Raw genomic sequence first — 15,223 nt, 5'->3', positions numbered from 1 at the left:
CTCAACCATACGGCCTCACATGCAGCAAAACAAGCTGCCTTGTACTCTGCTTCGGTAGAAGACAATGCCACTGTTGGTTGCTTCTTACTAATCCAAGAGAAAATTCCTGAACCCAAAGAGAAACAATAACCAGAAACTGACTTCCTGGAATCAATGTCTCCTGCCCAATCTGAGTCACAGTTCCCCACAAGAGAAGTTCCGAAACTGTATGTGATACCATAGTCAAGAGTTTTCTTCAAGTATCTGAGCACCCGCATCCCAGCCTTCCAATGACTCTCATGAGGTTTGTTTGAGAACCTGCTCAAAACACCAACAGCAAAACTGATATCTGGTCTGGTGTTACACAAGTAGATTAGACTGCCGACCAACCTCCTATACCTCCCAATGTCTGCTAGTGCTGATGTATCCTCAACGGATAACTTTACATTCACCTCCATAGGTGTAGCTATCTCCTTGCACTCGGTCATACCAAATGCCTTCAAGATCTCCCATGCATACTTCTTCTGAGAGATGAAGATCTTTCCTGGCTCTTGCCAGACTTCAATCCCCAAACAATAGTGCAGCAAGCCCAAGTCTGTCATTTCAAACTCAAAACTCAAAGCCTTTCGAGTTTGGTTGATCATATCTTCATAGTCACCTGTAATAAGAAGGTCGTCCACATATAGGACAATCACTACAGACTTTTTACCATCCCTGTAAACATACAAGTTAGCATCTGAGGCACATCTTTTGAAGTTTAGGTTTAAAAAGAACCTATCTATCCGCTGGTACCATGCTCTAGGGGCTTGTTTCAGCCCATACAATGCCTTCTTCAGTTTACACACTTTGTTCTCAGAATGGGGGGCCTCAAACCCTGGTGGCTGAGCCACGTACACCTCCTCCTTGAGGTCACCATTTAAGAACGCTGACTTAACATCCATTTGGTACACTGGCCACTTCTTGTGGGCAGCCACTGCAAGTACCGTGCGAATAGTGGTCATTCTGGCAGTTGGGGCAAATGACTCTTGAAAATCAAACCCTTCAACTTGTGAAAATCCTTGGGCAACCAGTCTAGCTTTGTACTTTTCTAAGGTACCATCAGCCTTGTACTTTACCTTCCAGATCCACTTGGTGCCAATAATCTTCCGCTTTGCTGGCCGATCCACTAGCTCCCAAGTGTCATTCTTCATTATGCTGTCATACTCCGCCTGCATAGCAGCCTTCCATGATGGATCTGCAAGTGCTTCTTCTAAGTCAGTTGGCTCCTTTACTTCTCTCATAATCTCAACCATCAAGGCCATGTTGACTATGTGAGCAGAAGCCCTCCTTTGCTCCTCTATTCTCTGAGACCTCCTTGGTCCGTCTGCCTTCTCCTCAACAGATGCAGGCATAGGATTATTGTGGTCATAGAGCTGCTTCACCCAGCGCGGCAATGGCTTTTCCGGTGGGGTGATGTCAGGTTGGTGAACTTTTTCCTCATCATCTGAAGATGATGCTTCCTCCTCCTTAAGGATAGGGATAGCTCTCGGGACAGGTTCATAGTGGACTACTTCTTTGCTTGATGATAAAGTGGAAGACCTTGCCTTCTCCTCCTCCACTGTATGCGGCTCCTCCTTGAACACCACATCACGGCTCGCGATGATCTTCTTTGCCTCTTGGTCATATAACTTGTAAGCCTTTTGCTCATCACTATAACCCAAGAAGATACATTTTCTGCTTTTTGGTTGTAACTTGTTTCTCTTCTCATCTGGAACATGTGCATAACATTCACATCCAAAAATTCTGAAATGTGAAACAGATGGTTTCTTACCAGTGTAAGCCTCATGAGGTGTTTTTCCCTTGAGAGCCTTTGTGTAGCTCCGATTTAGAATGTAGACTGCAGTATTAACAGCTTCAGCCCAAAAATGGTTAGGCAATCCCTTGCCCTTTAACATGCATCTTGCCATCTCCACAATGGTACGATTCCTGCGTTCCACAACACCATTCTGCTGAGGTGTGTGAGGCGTCGTCAATTGACGCTTGATCCCTTTGCTCTTGCAAAAGCCTTCAAACTCCTTTGAGTTGAACTCACCACCACCATCTGTTCTAAATTTCTTCACACTTTTCCCTGTTTCATTCTCAACAAGTATTAGCCATTCTTTAAACTTACCAAAAGCTTGAGCCTTATCACGAAGGAAGTACACCCACATCTTCCTACTGTAGTCGTCGACAATCAACATAAAATAAGAAGATCCCCCCAAGGCCTGTGTAGGCATCTTACCACACAAGTCAGCATGCACCAACTCTAGAGGAGCATGTGCTCTATTCTTGCTTTCTTGTGGAAATGCCTTTCTCTGTTGCTTGCCCATCATACAAGCTTCACATGGTTCCTTCAATTCAGTTATTGTAGGTAGGTGAGCAACCATACCTTGCTTTTGCATCTCCTTCAATACTGCAAATCCGATGTGTCCAAACCTTTCATGCCAAAGCTTACTTGTGCCCACTCCAGCGGTGGCTGTAAGAGCACTTAGCTCATACAGGTTGTTCCTCCTTTCTCCTTTGCCAACAATTGTGCCAGCACTATCAATAATTTCTGCACCTGTCTTCTTGAACCTTACTTCATGACCAAGATCAGTTATGGCAGCAACTGATAAGAGATTTCTTCTGATTTCGGGAACATACAACACATTTGAAAGCTTTTTGACTTCACCATTTGCAGCAACAAAAGAAATAGTACCTGTGCCCGCAGCAGGGCATTTAGCATCATTTCCAACCGTCACAGTGATGGATTCTTGTAGAGGCTGCATAGAACTGTATAGACCTTTCTTGTTGGTCATGTGACGGGAGGCCCCACTATCCAACACCCAAGAGTCAGTGGTAGATTCTTCTTGCGCCGAGGAGCACACTTCCTCAATGGTCGCCATGAATAATTCCAACTCTGCTTCAGCCGTATTGGCTGTCTCTTTCCCTTTAGTTTTAAGGGTACCATTCTTTTCATCTGCCTTCTTGACACGACAATCTGCAATTGCATGTCCTTTCTTCTTACAGTAGAAGCACTCTCCTTGAAACTTCTTCTTGCCGCCCTTTTTCTTTTTGTCACCATCATTTTTGGTGGAGGAAACACCTTTGCCTTTTGCATTGGCAGAGAATGCAGCATCTCCATTGTTGCTTCCTTCTCGGGCTTTCAGCCTCAACTCCTCCTCCATTAATAATGCACAAAACTCCTCAAAAGTCAAAGCTTGAGGTCTCACCTGAGTATTAAGGGCAGTTACTAGTCCATCAAACTTTTGTGGACAAATCCGAAGACACCTCCGAGCTAGCTCTTCGCTAGTCTTTTGTATCCCAGCGCCAGCCATCTGGTCGCGCAGATTCTTAATCCGAGTGATGAATGCTTCAACCGTCTCTCCTTCAGCAAACTTCTCTGCTGCTAGTTGATTCTCCAAGTTTTGAATCCTTGTTTGGTTTCGTGTTTCATACTGACTCCTTAGTACATTCCAAGCCTCTGACGCTTTGGTTGTATGCTGAATCAGAGTCAAAACACTGTCAGAACAGCTTGTAACTAAGGCACACAATGCATCTGCATTCCTTCGTTTCCAAGCTCGTAGGAGATCTGCATTCGGAGGAATCATCACACTAGGATTTGATGGGTCGGGGGTAGGCTGTGGTTCTGCGTCAGTCCCCAGCACAGTCTCCAGAAGCTCATAAGAATCAAGGATAGTAGTAATTTTGAACTTCCACAAGGTGTAGTTTGTACCATCTAACTTGCCTTCGCTGAAGGTTGGTGGACGAATCCTCAGTGTTTGAATAGCCGGTACAGCAGCACCACCTCCTACACCGCTTCCTGATGCGCCAGAACTGCTTCCCGGAGTCGACATCGTTTCTCTTTGCTGTTGAAGCCTTTGCCTCTTGCACTCTCTCCGATCTCTAGAGCCCCCTGGGCTCTGATACCATGTAAAATATTACACGGCGCAGCGAACAGAATCTGAGAAAGAGATAGAGAGTACACAACAGATAAGAGGAGAATCAGTAAAATTCTTTAACTCCAAACAACTGATACAAAGATGGCTCTGTCCACCCGTGCGCTTCCACTGCGTGAAGCTTAGATGGCGATCTAGACAGAAGATAGGTGAAGAGCTTAAGGCTAGCTGGAACAACAACTCTGACTGGGTGAAAGATGAGTGTAAGATGGCTGCGAAGGGGTTTAGCTTTTATAGCTCGCGAAGGTCGTTAGGTCGGCCTGCTGACCGACCTACCATATGAGCCTCCACTAGTCGGCCAGGGAATATTCCAGGGAATATTCCCTTTACCATCGGGCCGGGGGCGCTGCCCCCGGACCCCCGCCAGGGGGGCCGCTGGCCCCCCTGGGACCCCCCAGCCAGGGGCCGCTTCCGCGGCCCCCGGACCCCACAATAGGGGCCCCTTTTAACTCCCTTACCACGCAACTCAATGCAATGTGCCTCGAGTTGCTACCAGCTTAACCACTCCGTCTAACCCAAAGATTAGACCCACAATGGTCACCTTTTTGCCATCCGGTCACATAGACCTCATCTGATATACAAGTCAGGACTCCACCAATGTCCGGGCTCACACTTGGCTTCTCCTCATAATGGGGGCCTTACAACTTTGAGCACCATGGATCATTGGTAGTACCTAATGAGGGTGGGGCATTGATCATATCTAACAGGACTTGCCATATGAAAGGGGCTTAAAGGACCCCCCCCCCCTTAGAAGCTTCTAAGAAGCTTAGAAGCTTCTAAGGCTTATAGCCTAGCATGTGGCAGAACTAAGGATGGCGGATAATTAAGCCGCGGTGGCGTATCAAGGCTGCTGACAAATGGCAGCGTCGGCTTGGTCCATAGGCGGCAGCCTCTTCAATCGGCGGCGGCAGCTCCTCCCTCATGATGTTTGCACGCAATGATTTCAGCCTCTCTCTCCTTCCTCTACAACAGCGATTCGCTGTCCTATCTCTCGTTCAGCCCGCTCCCTTCTCCTTGAAATGGCCATGGTTTTTATAGGTAGAGGGAGAGGTACCTCCCTCCCTCCACGCGGCCTGATGCATGAGCATCAAGCCTTCCATGCTCCAGCACGCTGCACAGTCATCGTGCCTCCCCTCCCTCTCCTCCAGCATGACCGTCGGCTAGGGAAGGGAGGGGATAATTTTTTAAAAAAAATTGCTATTATCTAACTTAAGAGGAGATTCATATGCGGGAATATTACACTCAACCCAAATTAACCATTACCTTAGGTTTCTTAAGTCAGTGAATCCTGGCAACCATGTCACTCGAACTTGATTGATCCTTTGTCTACCAAGAAAAACATAACTCCATGGGATCATTTCACCCGTTGAAGGGTGTTTCCTGGGCAAGGAATTATGTTTAGACAAGAAGCAGGGTTTAGGGTGTCTTCTTACCCAACCCAATCCTAATTGCACTAGGCCGACACGGTCTTTCAGGATTCCAACTCAATTCGATTTTTAGCATTAGGTCGAATGATCCTTAGGGTAGAAACCCTAGATGATTATTTGCATGATCGTCCAATTGAGCCAAACATTCTGTGAATGTGGGTAGGACCTTTGGGTTTGAGGGTTTCGACTTGGCAACAAGTGCAAAACTAGATTGAATCCTTAACGTGCTAAACCTTAGTTAGCACTTGGGAAATTTATCGTATCAACTAAACCACGCCTATACAAATCCCTTGCGAATTAGGTGATTTAGATAATTCGATCTACTTGTCTTGCGACAAGGACGAGCCTTTCCTAGAGATGATAAACTTGATCTAAAGGAGAAAAATAGTTGCAAAATGTCACAACACATGTAAACATGTGATTCGTTGCTTCTATGTGCCACTAGATTTGCAATAACCCTATCTTTTCTTGCTAAAAGTCAAATGCATGATAATTTGTAGAATAACTTTCATAGCACTTACATCAAAGAATCATGCCTACAACCTTTTATCTAGGCGATTGAGTTTCATGCTTTGATAAGCCATGCAATCTTTTCCAAATGCAACTTGATGAAATGAGATTTACAAATATGTAACAAGCGATCCTTAGATACAACAACATCGTAAAAATGAAATTCATGCAACACTAAGGCTAGTGTTGATTTAATCCATTTCCAAGCATCTTTTTCCATGTAGGTTAGAAGACCGGGGTTCATTTTCATGCCATGCAATGGAAGTTAACAATTTCCTCGTGGGAATCATAACAAAGGGAGTTATTGAGTAAATGTAAGATACTCCTTTCCTTCACGGCCCAATGCACTTTAACAATTTCCTTCCTTTGCCCTAAGTAATAGGCGTTTAGACTCATTACTGTGGAAATGCACCAAAATAGCACCAAAAGCTAATCTCCTAAGATGGAAAACTTTGGAAATGCAAATGATCCAATTGCGTGACATGCATCATTCCTTATATCAAGAGATAATTTATCAAATGCATCTTTATCAGTATTACTTGAACTAACGATAAGCCAGAAGTGCATTATCCCTATGCTAGGTGAATTAGAAACATGCATAAGCGCTTTAAAGCATTTCTTTATTTGGAAAATAAATTCGTGGAACCTGGGTTTGTGGATCCACTGTGGGATCCACGTGAATGTTAGGGGAAAAGCCTCCCATGGGTGTGCCTTGCAACTTCTTGGGATCCATCGTTATGCAACGTACTTTTGTTGCAGCAGCTTCCCTTGAGTTATACGCGCATTCTGAAGACTTACGGTCTACGAATTTCCTCTCCTTCGCAGGATTAGGCCCTTGGAAGCTTGGGTCATGAACCCCAGGAATGAAATGTATGCACAAGGCCTAGGGAGGCTAGGATTTTTACCCTCGGGGTCAATCCATGTGCACAAGGCCTTAAGCCTTGCCTTTGGAAGCTTCCAAGAAGCTTCTAGGAAGCTTCTCCTTCCTAGAACCATGTGGGGAAAAAGATAATGGTTGAGGAGAGGGAAAAAATAATCGACGACAAGAGGGGAGTTTATGACAGAATGGCGGTGGCCTGACACCTGGGCGTGGCAAGGCGGTCCTTTCGATGGCCTGGTGGTGGATGGCTTGGCGCTGGCAGCAGGTCTCAGCAGTCCTCACAGCAGCTTCCTCCCAGCACGACGGCCTCTCCTCTTTTTCCCCTTGTCATAGCCCCCTCCCTTCACCATAGGGGGGGTTCTTATAGAGCTTAAGGGGGGGAGAGGGGAGCCACCACGTGGCTGGTGCGCATGGCTCTCCCCCCATACACAACCTTCACCACATCACCTCCTTCTCCCATTCCCTTTTCTCCAGCCATGCATCAGCTAGGTAAATTAGTAAAAAAATTTGCTTTATTTCTATCATTATCCATTTTTCCCCCTTCTAAAAGGGTGTTTCCCCATGGTTATGCAGTCTTGAATCCCCAGGCCCAATTTCACAATGCAGAGGCCTTGTTTTTGCGTGTGCGGGGTATGGATTAAACTACCAGTAATTACAATGCGGGAGATAACCTTACATAGGATTTACACGGTGTGCGGGGAGTCAGGTTTAGTAATATTTTAGAGCAGGAATATTACATACTCTCGCTCCCTCTTCTTCTCTTCTTCTCCTTCTCTCTTATTCCTGTACTCTCTCTCTCTCCTTCTCCCTCTCCCACTTCGTTTCTCCTCCTTCCCTCCCTTTCTCTTCCTCTTCTCTTCTTCTACTACTTCTCTTCTCTCTCCCTCTACCTCTTCTTCTCCTTCTTCTACCTCTCTCCTTCTCTTCTCCTTCTACTTCTCTCCCTTCTTCTCTTCTCTTTCTCACTCCTTCTTATCCTCTCCTTCTCCTTCTCCTTCTCTCCCTCTTCTTCTCTTCTCTCTTCCACTCCTTCTTTTCTCTCCTTCTCCTTCTCTCCCTCTTCTTCACTCTTCTCTCTCTCCCTCCTTTCTCTTCTCTCCTTCTTATTCTCTCCCTCTTCTTCCCTTCTCTTCCCCACTCCTTCTTCTTCCCTCTCCTTACTCCTTCCCTCCCACTACTTCCCTTCTCTCTCCCACTCCTTCTCTCCTTCTCCTTACCTCTCCCTCTTCCTTTGTTCACTCTACTTCTTTCCTACTCCTTCTCTTCTCCTCCTTCTTTCCCTCTACTTCCCTTCTTCTTACTCTTCCTCATGAGGCCCCGCACAGGTGGTGATCAAAAGGGGGGGTGGTTAGGGTTGAAGTCCCAAGGCCGTTTCAGCAGCATGGACGGGGGGAAAACGCCTAGTCAGAGGGCCCCAACAACACTGCCAGTGAGGAGAGGGGTGATGTAAGGGAGCTGGATGGCGGAGCATCATGTTGGACGAGGGCTGCCAATTGCAACAGGTCGCAGGGGGGGTGACATCGATTGGACAGCCAGGGGGTGGCACAATAGTTGACGGGGGGTAAGGGTGGCAGCGTAGCCTCCTCTCTCTCTTTCTCTACATGGGGAGGGGAGAAGCCTCCCCTAGGGGAGGAGATACATGGCATGGCCACCCCTCCATGTGGAGGTTGCATGCCTTCCCCTCCATCATCCACCACTCCCAATCTCTCTCCTCCCCCCCGATGTGTTGTCGGCGGGGAGAGAGAGGGGACTAAATTTTTTTGAACTAAATGAAAAAAAAATATTTTTCTTTTAAAATTACAGGGGAGGGTTCCTATGGCCCATTACATTCTCTCCCCTTTAGAGGAATCGAGATGTCCTCATCTCGAGAGGACCTGAGGGTATTGTTGGTTGAGAGTATCCTCATCCATCCAGGTGGCATCCTCTTCAAGATAATCTTTCCACTGGATAAGGTATTCTCTCAAGGTCCTTGACCTCAAATTCTTCTCCCTGACACCTAGGACTTTATCAAGCTGTAGCTCAAGGAATCCTTGGCTAGGCATTACAATTTGTTGATCATCAAGTACATGATTCGGATTAGGTAGATAAATTTTCAATAGGCTAACATGGAATACATTATGAATCTTTAGGGTTACGGGAAGTTGTAGTCTGTAAGCATTAGGTCCTAGGCACTTAGTTATCTTATAAGGTCCACAATACCTTAGACTTAGCTTCTTGTATTATCCCAAGGACAATGAACTCTTTTCAGGGTGTACGCGGATGAAGACCATATCACCTTCAACAAAGGATCTGTCTTGCCTTTTTCAAGCCTGCGTAAGCCTTGTGTATTGCATTTTTCAAGTCTGCGTAAGCCTTCTATCTATCCTGGGCATCTTGAATGTCCAGTCTTATTGACTTGATTTGCTCATCCATGTCTTCCAGCATCTACCTTAAAGCTTCTATCCTCAAGGTTGGATCCAAGAAGCTCAAAGGAGTACGACAATCATGCCCATACAATGCTTGAAAAGGGGTCATTTGAATATTTTGTTGGTAAGAAGCATTGTAGGCAAACTCAACCAGTGGCAAATATTGAATCCACTTTTTGGGTTCTCGACAGTAGTATGCCCTGAGCATATCTTCAATGACTTGGTTGATTCATTCCGTTTGACTATCAATTTGGGGATGGTAAGCTATACTGAAACATAGTTGAGTCCCAATCGCCTCGCAGATAGCCCTCCAAAAGTGTGATGTGAAGAGAGAGTCACAATCACTAATGATTCTTCTGGGTAACCCATGCAGTTTGAATATTTCCTTAACAAATATTCTTGCAATGTCTGAGGCTTTATAGTTTGTCTTGATAGGGATGAGATGTGCTACCTTGGTGAGCATATCTACTACAACCATGATAGAGCTGTATCCTCCCTGAACTTGGGGTAGACCAACAATGAAGTCCATACTGATGAATTCCCGATTCATTTGGGGAATGTCAAGTGGTTGAAATTTCCTTGGCATTTTAACATGTTCTACCTTAATGCATTGACAAGACAAATATTCTGTGACATATTTGAGAATGTCACCTTTAAGCCTATCCCAATAATAGCTCTTCCTTACGGCATTAAGGTTCTTGGCATAGCTAGGATGTCTTGAGAAAGGGGAGTCATGGGCTTCCCAAAGTATCTTCCACTTTGAGAGATTGGCTTGTAGGGATACATAATCTTGTCCTAAAGTAGACAAGTCCACTACTGACAGAGAATTCTTGATACTTTGTCTTTAGCTTTAGGTTTTAATCCTTGACGGGGATCTCCCTTAGCAATTTCTGATAGACTAGGTCATGACATGCCTCTTCTCTAGCTAGCTCAAGAATTGGGTTGTTTGGCATTGATACCTTTGTGGCTAGTGACCTTGCTGCTGATGGATCTTGCAAAATAAGGGAGTTTAGAAATACCTTGCGATTGAGTGCATCGGCAACTACATTCTCTTTTTGAGGCCTGTATTTGATTTGGAAGTCATATTCTTCCAGCACTTCGATCCATCGACGTTGCCTCATGTTGAGCTCATTTTGCATGAAGATCCATTTAAGACTCTTGTGGTCCATCACTAAAGAAAATTTATTACGTAGCAAGTAATGTCTCCAAAGTTTGAGAGCATGGATGATAGCCAACAGCTCCAGATCGTGGGTAGCATAATTCCTTTCATGGCTCTTCAGTTTCCTTGAAGAGTATGCTACGGGATTACCTTCTTGCATAAGCACACATCCTAAGGCAAGTGCACTAGCATCAGTTACCACTTCAAACTCCTTACTAAGATCAGGAAGTTTCAGGATGGGTGCTAATACTAAGCTTTTCTTTAGTTTGTCAAAGCTGGTCTGTTCAGCAGGTGACCATACAATTGCTACTTGTTTCTTTAGTAGACCAGTCAGAGGCACTGCAATCAAAGCATAGTTTTTGATAAAGATCCTGTACCATCCTATCAATCCAAGGAAGCTACATATTTCTTTGACAGAAGTTGGTGTTGGCAATTCCACAAAGTCTCCAACCTTGGCTAGATCTACTGAAATTCCATTTGTTGATACAATGAATCCTAGATATTCAATCTGTCGCTTGAAAAATGCACACTTCTTCTTCTTGGCATAAAGCTTGTGTATTCTCATTGTTTCAAGAACAATGCAAAGCTGGGGTTCATGATCTTTTTCCTATTTCGAGTAGACTAGGATATCATCAAAGAAGACGAGTACGAAGTCATCAAGATAGGGCCTAAAGATATCCTACATTAACCTGTTGAAGGTAGTAGGAGCATTTGTCAGCCCGAATGACATCAATAGGAATTCAAAGTGTCCATACCTTGTGCTTAATGCACTCTTCAAGATATCTTTTTCCTTGATCCTTATCTGATAATATCCAGATCTGAGATCTATCTTAGAGAAGATCTTCGCACCTTGAAGACAGTCAAGTAATTAATCTATTCTTGGAATGGGGTATTTATTTTTTATGGTTGATTGAGTCAACCCTTTGTAGTTAATGCATAGCCGAAGCGTTCCATCTTTCTTCTTCTGGAATAGGACTGGAGCTCCCCATGGCGAACTGCTAGGATGGATGTAGCCTTGATCTAGTAGTTGCTTGAGTTGCTCTTTCAGTTCAATAGCTTCCATGATGAACATCCTATACGGCCTCTTTGGACTGGTGTAGCTCCTGGCGCCATCTTGATTTCATGGTCGACTTCCCTTTGAGGAGGAAGTTCTGTCAGCTCTTCAGGAAATACGTCTGCGTATTCCTTTAACCATGAAGGTTTTTCCCCAGATTCCTGATTCTGATCTAGCTTATTTAGTTTAATCAAATAGACAGGTAGGCCCTTTCTAACTCCTTTTATTATCCGTGTTGCTTTTGCCAGCTGAATTTTGGGCTTACCAGGTGTAACTAGTTCCCCTTCAGAATTTCGGAAGGAAACTTGGCCCTTTCCACAGTGGATGTGGGCATCATTGGGTATTAGCCAATCCATTCCGATCAAACATTCGTGGAGACCTAGGTTCATTACCTTGAATCTCACCGAAGTTGGCTTCCCACCCAGTAGGAATTTCACCTTAGCAGTTTGCCTAGTACAAGAGACCTCAGGACCATTTGCCAATTCCAAAGTAAAGTAGGTGTGTCTATTGTGGCTATCCCTAGCCTTTTTGCACAGATTGGTGAAATGAAGAAATGTATACTTGCACAATCGATTAGGGTTTTGAAGCTTTCACCTTCATAATCTGATGGAGTTTGGATTACCGAGAATTGGCAATTCGGACCCTTCTTGTGAAGAGTGGCGTGAACCGTTGCCCTCTCAATGTCAGCATCCATGGATGGATCTTCTTCGTCACTCACCCAGCTCCTTGTTGGAAACATTGGAGGTTCTCTCTCTGGCTATGACGGTGGCTCCTTGGCCATGGGCGGCTACTTGGAATGGCCATTGGTGATGTCCCTAGCTAAGCTTGGGACACTGCCTCCTGAAGTGTCCGGGCTCATTGCAATGGAAGCAACGTAGATTGTGGTCATTACCTTGTGTAGGAACGAAGTTGTTGATAGCATTGGTTCTAGCTTTCTTCCTTTGTCCCTGATTCTGACCCAGTGCTCTCTTAGTCTGAGCCCTATACATTCCCTTGTTCTGATCCTTGTAAGGCCAAGTCCTATTGTTCCTTGGCTTGGTCTGCACCTCCTGTATTATTGGTGTAGCTCGAATGAGTGCGTCTTGAAGGTCTGTTGGGTGCATTGATTCCAAGTGGGTGTTTATGGGTAGATTTAACCTAGCACAAAACTTTGACACCTGTTGTGTAATATCCATTGGTGGCGTGTACTTTAAGAGTGAGACGAACTTTGAATAATATGCATCAAGGGATAGTCTGAGCTACTTTAGTTCATAAAATTTGTTCATCTTTTGTGTGCAGGTGGTAGATACCTCCCTCACACAGCTTCCTTAAGCTTCTCTTAAGTGACTGTCCCTTTCGAGATCCCTTGGTCTCTGCACCACTGTTTTCACCAAATTCTTGCTTTGCCTGTAAGCTTAAGTTTGGCGAGCATATCTTGGTTAGCAGGTGCAGTTCCTGCTGCCTCAAAATAGTCCTCCATGGACTCGATCCAAATCTCGGCATCAGTTTGAACAATCCTTTGCTTTCCATCGAATTTAGGTGGCTTCATTTGTTTGAGAAGGAACTTCTTCTCTTTAATCACAACAACTGTACTTAGTGCAGGGGTCGGACTTCGAACCTACACTTGGGGTTGCGCCCGGACAATAAGATTCTTTATGTTAAAAAACTTATCAAACGTTTCCCATAGTACGTTAATATGACCAGTAGAGCTTTTAGCCAAGTGACCTAATCACTTAACTTCTTTGCCAACATTTACAGTCAGGATAGTAGTAAAAATCTTGTTCATTCATGAGGGCATAGCCCTTTGAGTACATTTATTTTGGGAAAGTAGAACAAGCTGATTGGTACATCAGTTTAGGGAAAATAGGATTGTGCGGCTACAGGGAGTGAGTAATAATATGGAGTGGGGTCATGGATTTTCAGGAAACGATAAGTCATAGGAAGCTTGGGGTATCCCTTCCTTTGATACCCGTTCTTCTCATAGTACCCTAGCACTTTGATTCTATCCGCAGGGATCACCCAAGTCACTTCTTCATACACATACTTGTTCTGCTTAACTTGCGTCTGCCAACATGCAGGGTTGCGTTTGCGTGAGCTTCAACAAAGTTGAATAGCTTCATGATCTTTAAATCCTTCATCCACTTGATTCTCTTCAAGTTGGTTTGAAGGTACGCAAGTCGGTGGGCTGCTATGTAGTATATTCCCAATTCTTCCATTCATCTCCATTCCGCATACAGGGGTGAAGGATTATAGATACGGTCCAGAATATTTATCATGCCTAGCCTCTGTCGATAATCCGAAGCCCACATTGCAATCATAAAAATAATGTGGAACACCAAGAATTTGTTCCATGCTTTGTGACTCTACAACCCAGCATCCATAAGTGAGTAAGGAAATGTTTTCAACAGAAAACACTCCTCAATTCAACTCATCTTCCCCTGACTGACCCCTTAATCCCTTTACTTTCGTCCATTTACACACTTTACTGTAACCCTTTTGTATGGCCCAAATATAGCACAAATAATTTTTTTTTCTTTCTCTTTAACCATTGCTTTTCTTTGTAAATATTAGATCTCACTGGTTCGCTCTGATACCAACTGTAACATGCCCACTTGTCTGCTTGTGAAACATGTTTTAACAACCCATCGGGCCAAGGGTCTAGAAGGCTCCGCCTGGCACTCGCAGGGAATGACACAGGGTTTGCAATCTAGGTCTTTTCAAGTTTGCCCCGAGGGAAAGTGTCCAGCCATTCCCACTTGGGATTGACCTGAGGTCAGGGTTCCTTTCCTATCAGCAAAGTCCCTAGGAAGGAGCTAGTGTCGAGTTCCAGATGCACCATTTTGCGTAAGAACAACAGAGTTGAAGTGAATTCATACTGTACTTGGTTCATGGAGAATGAGAAACGAGAGGGATGCGAAGGTCAATCTCTCTGCCATACAGCATAGTCCAATTCATTTCCCCTAAAATAGAATAAACCAAAAATTCTACATCTACTAATACTAGGTCTTCATTGTCTTATTATCTCATCATTTGAGAAAAGTTCCCAGCTAACTGGGACCACCCTAGCGTAGAATGGACCTAAGTCACGTCCACCGCACTTTCCTCAATTTGCTTTAGTTTTCTAATTACCTAACACATTACGTTTTGACATGCAAAATCAGCTTTCTTAATTAAATAAATTAATCATGGGTTCCTTCACGTAACTTAGGCACTGACACAAAAACAATGCCAAGCAAGGTCCTTTTTCTCTAATAACTGCTCTTTTTTTATAAAAATCTTGGAGTACATCCAATATCACGCTTGAAGGCTATCCCAGTAATCTATAGGATTGCTGCTTCAAGTTCTACCCATTGACTAGTACATGGGCCTCGAGATCCCAGGTCGGCCTCTTGTACAGGATCCGGAGGCAAGGGATTTATAGCTAGAGCCTCCCTTGGCACCCAAGCATCCTCCCACTCCAAGCAGCACCCATGGAGAGACCTCTAGCGGCGGGTTAGGTCCATATACCGGGCGCGGCTAACAACCCCCTTGGATAGGGCCAGGCAGGCAGTCGGAGGTAACTGTTCTTGCCTCTCCCTCTAGGCTTTCAACCTGAAGCATTAATGTTTTTCCTTGAATTAGTTCCTTGAGCATAGAGATCAAATAATGTACTTAAGTACAAGCACAAACATTTCGGAGGTCGTTTGTGCGACCGACTGCTAAGATGTGACTCCTTTTTTTCCTAAATGCTCCCAGCATCTAATCTTGGGTCTTTTCACCACTTGGCAAGATCCCAATAATTTCAAACAAGATTACGCAATCAAATGGTCTTGGTAAGTTGACTTATACTTGCCCTTTTCCCTTGGGTTTTAACTTAGGGTATCTTAGTCCCTAA

Source organism: Lygodium microphyllum, chromosome 8 (assembly GCF_053477565.2).
Source record: "Lygodium microphyllum isolate KBCC chromosome 8, Lygodium_microphyllum_v1.1.10, whole genome shotgun sequence".
NCBI classification, from domain to species: Eukaryota; Viridiplantae; Streptophyta; class Polypodiopsida; order Schizaeales; family Lygodiaceae; genus Lygodium; species Lygodium microphyllum.
This window is presented reverse-complemented; position numbering follows the sequence as displayed.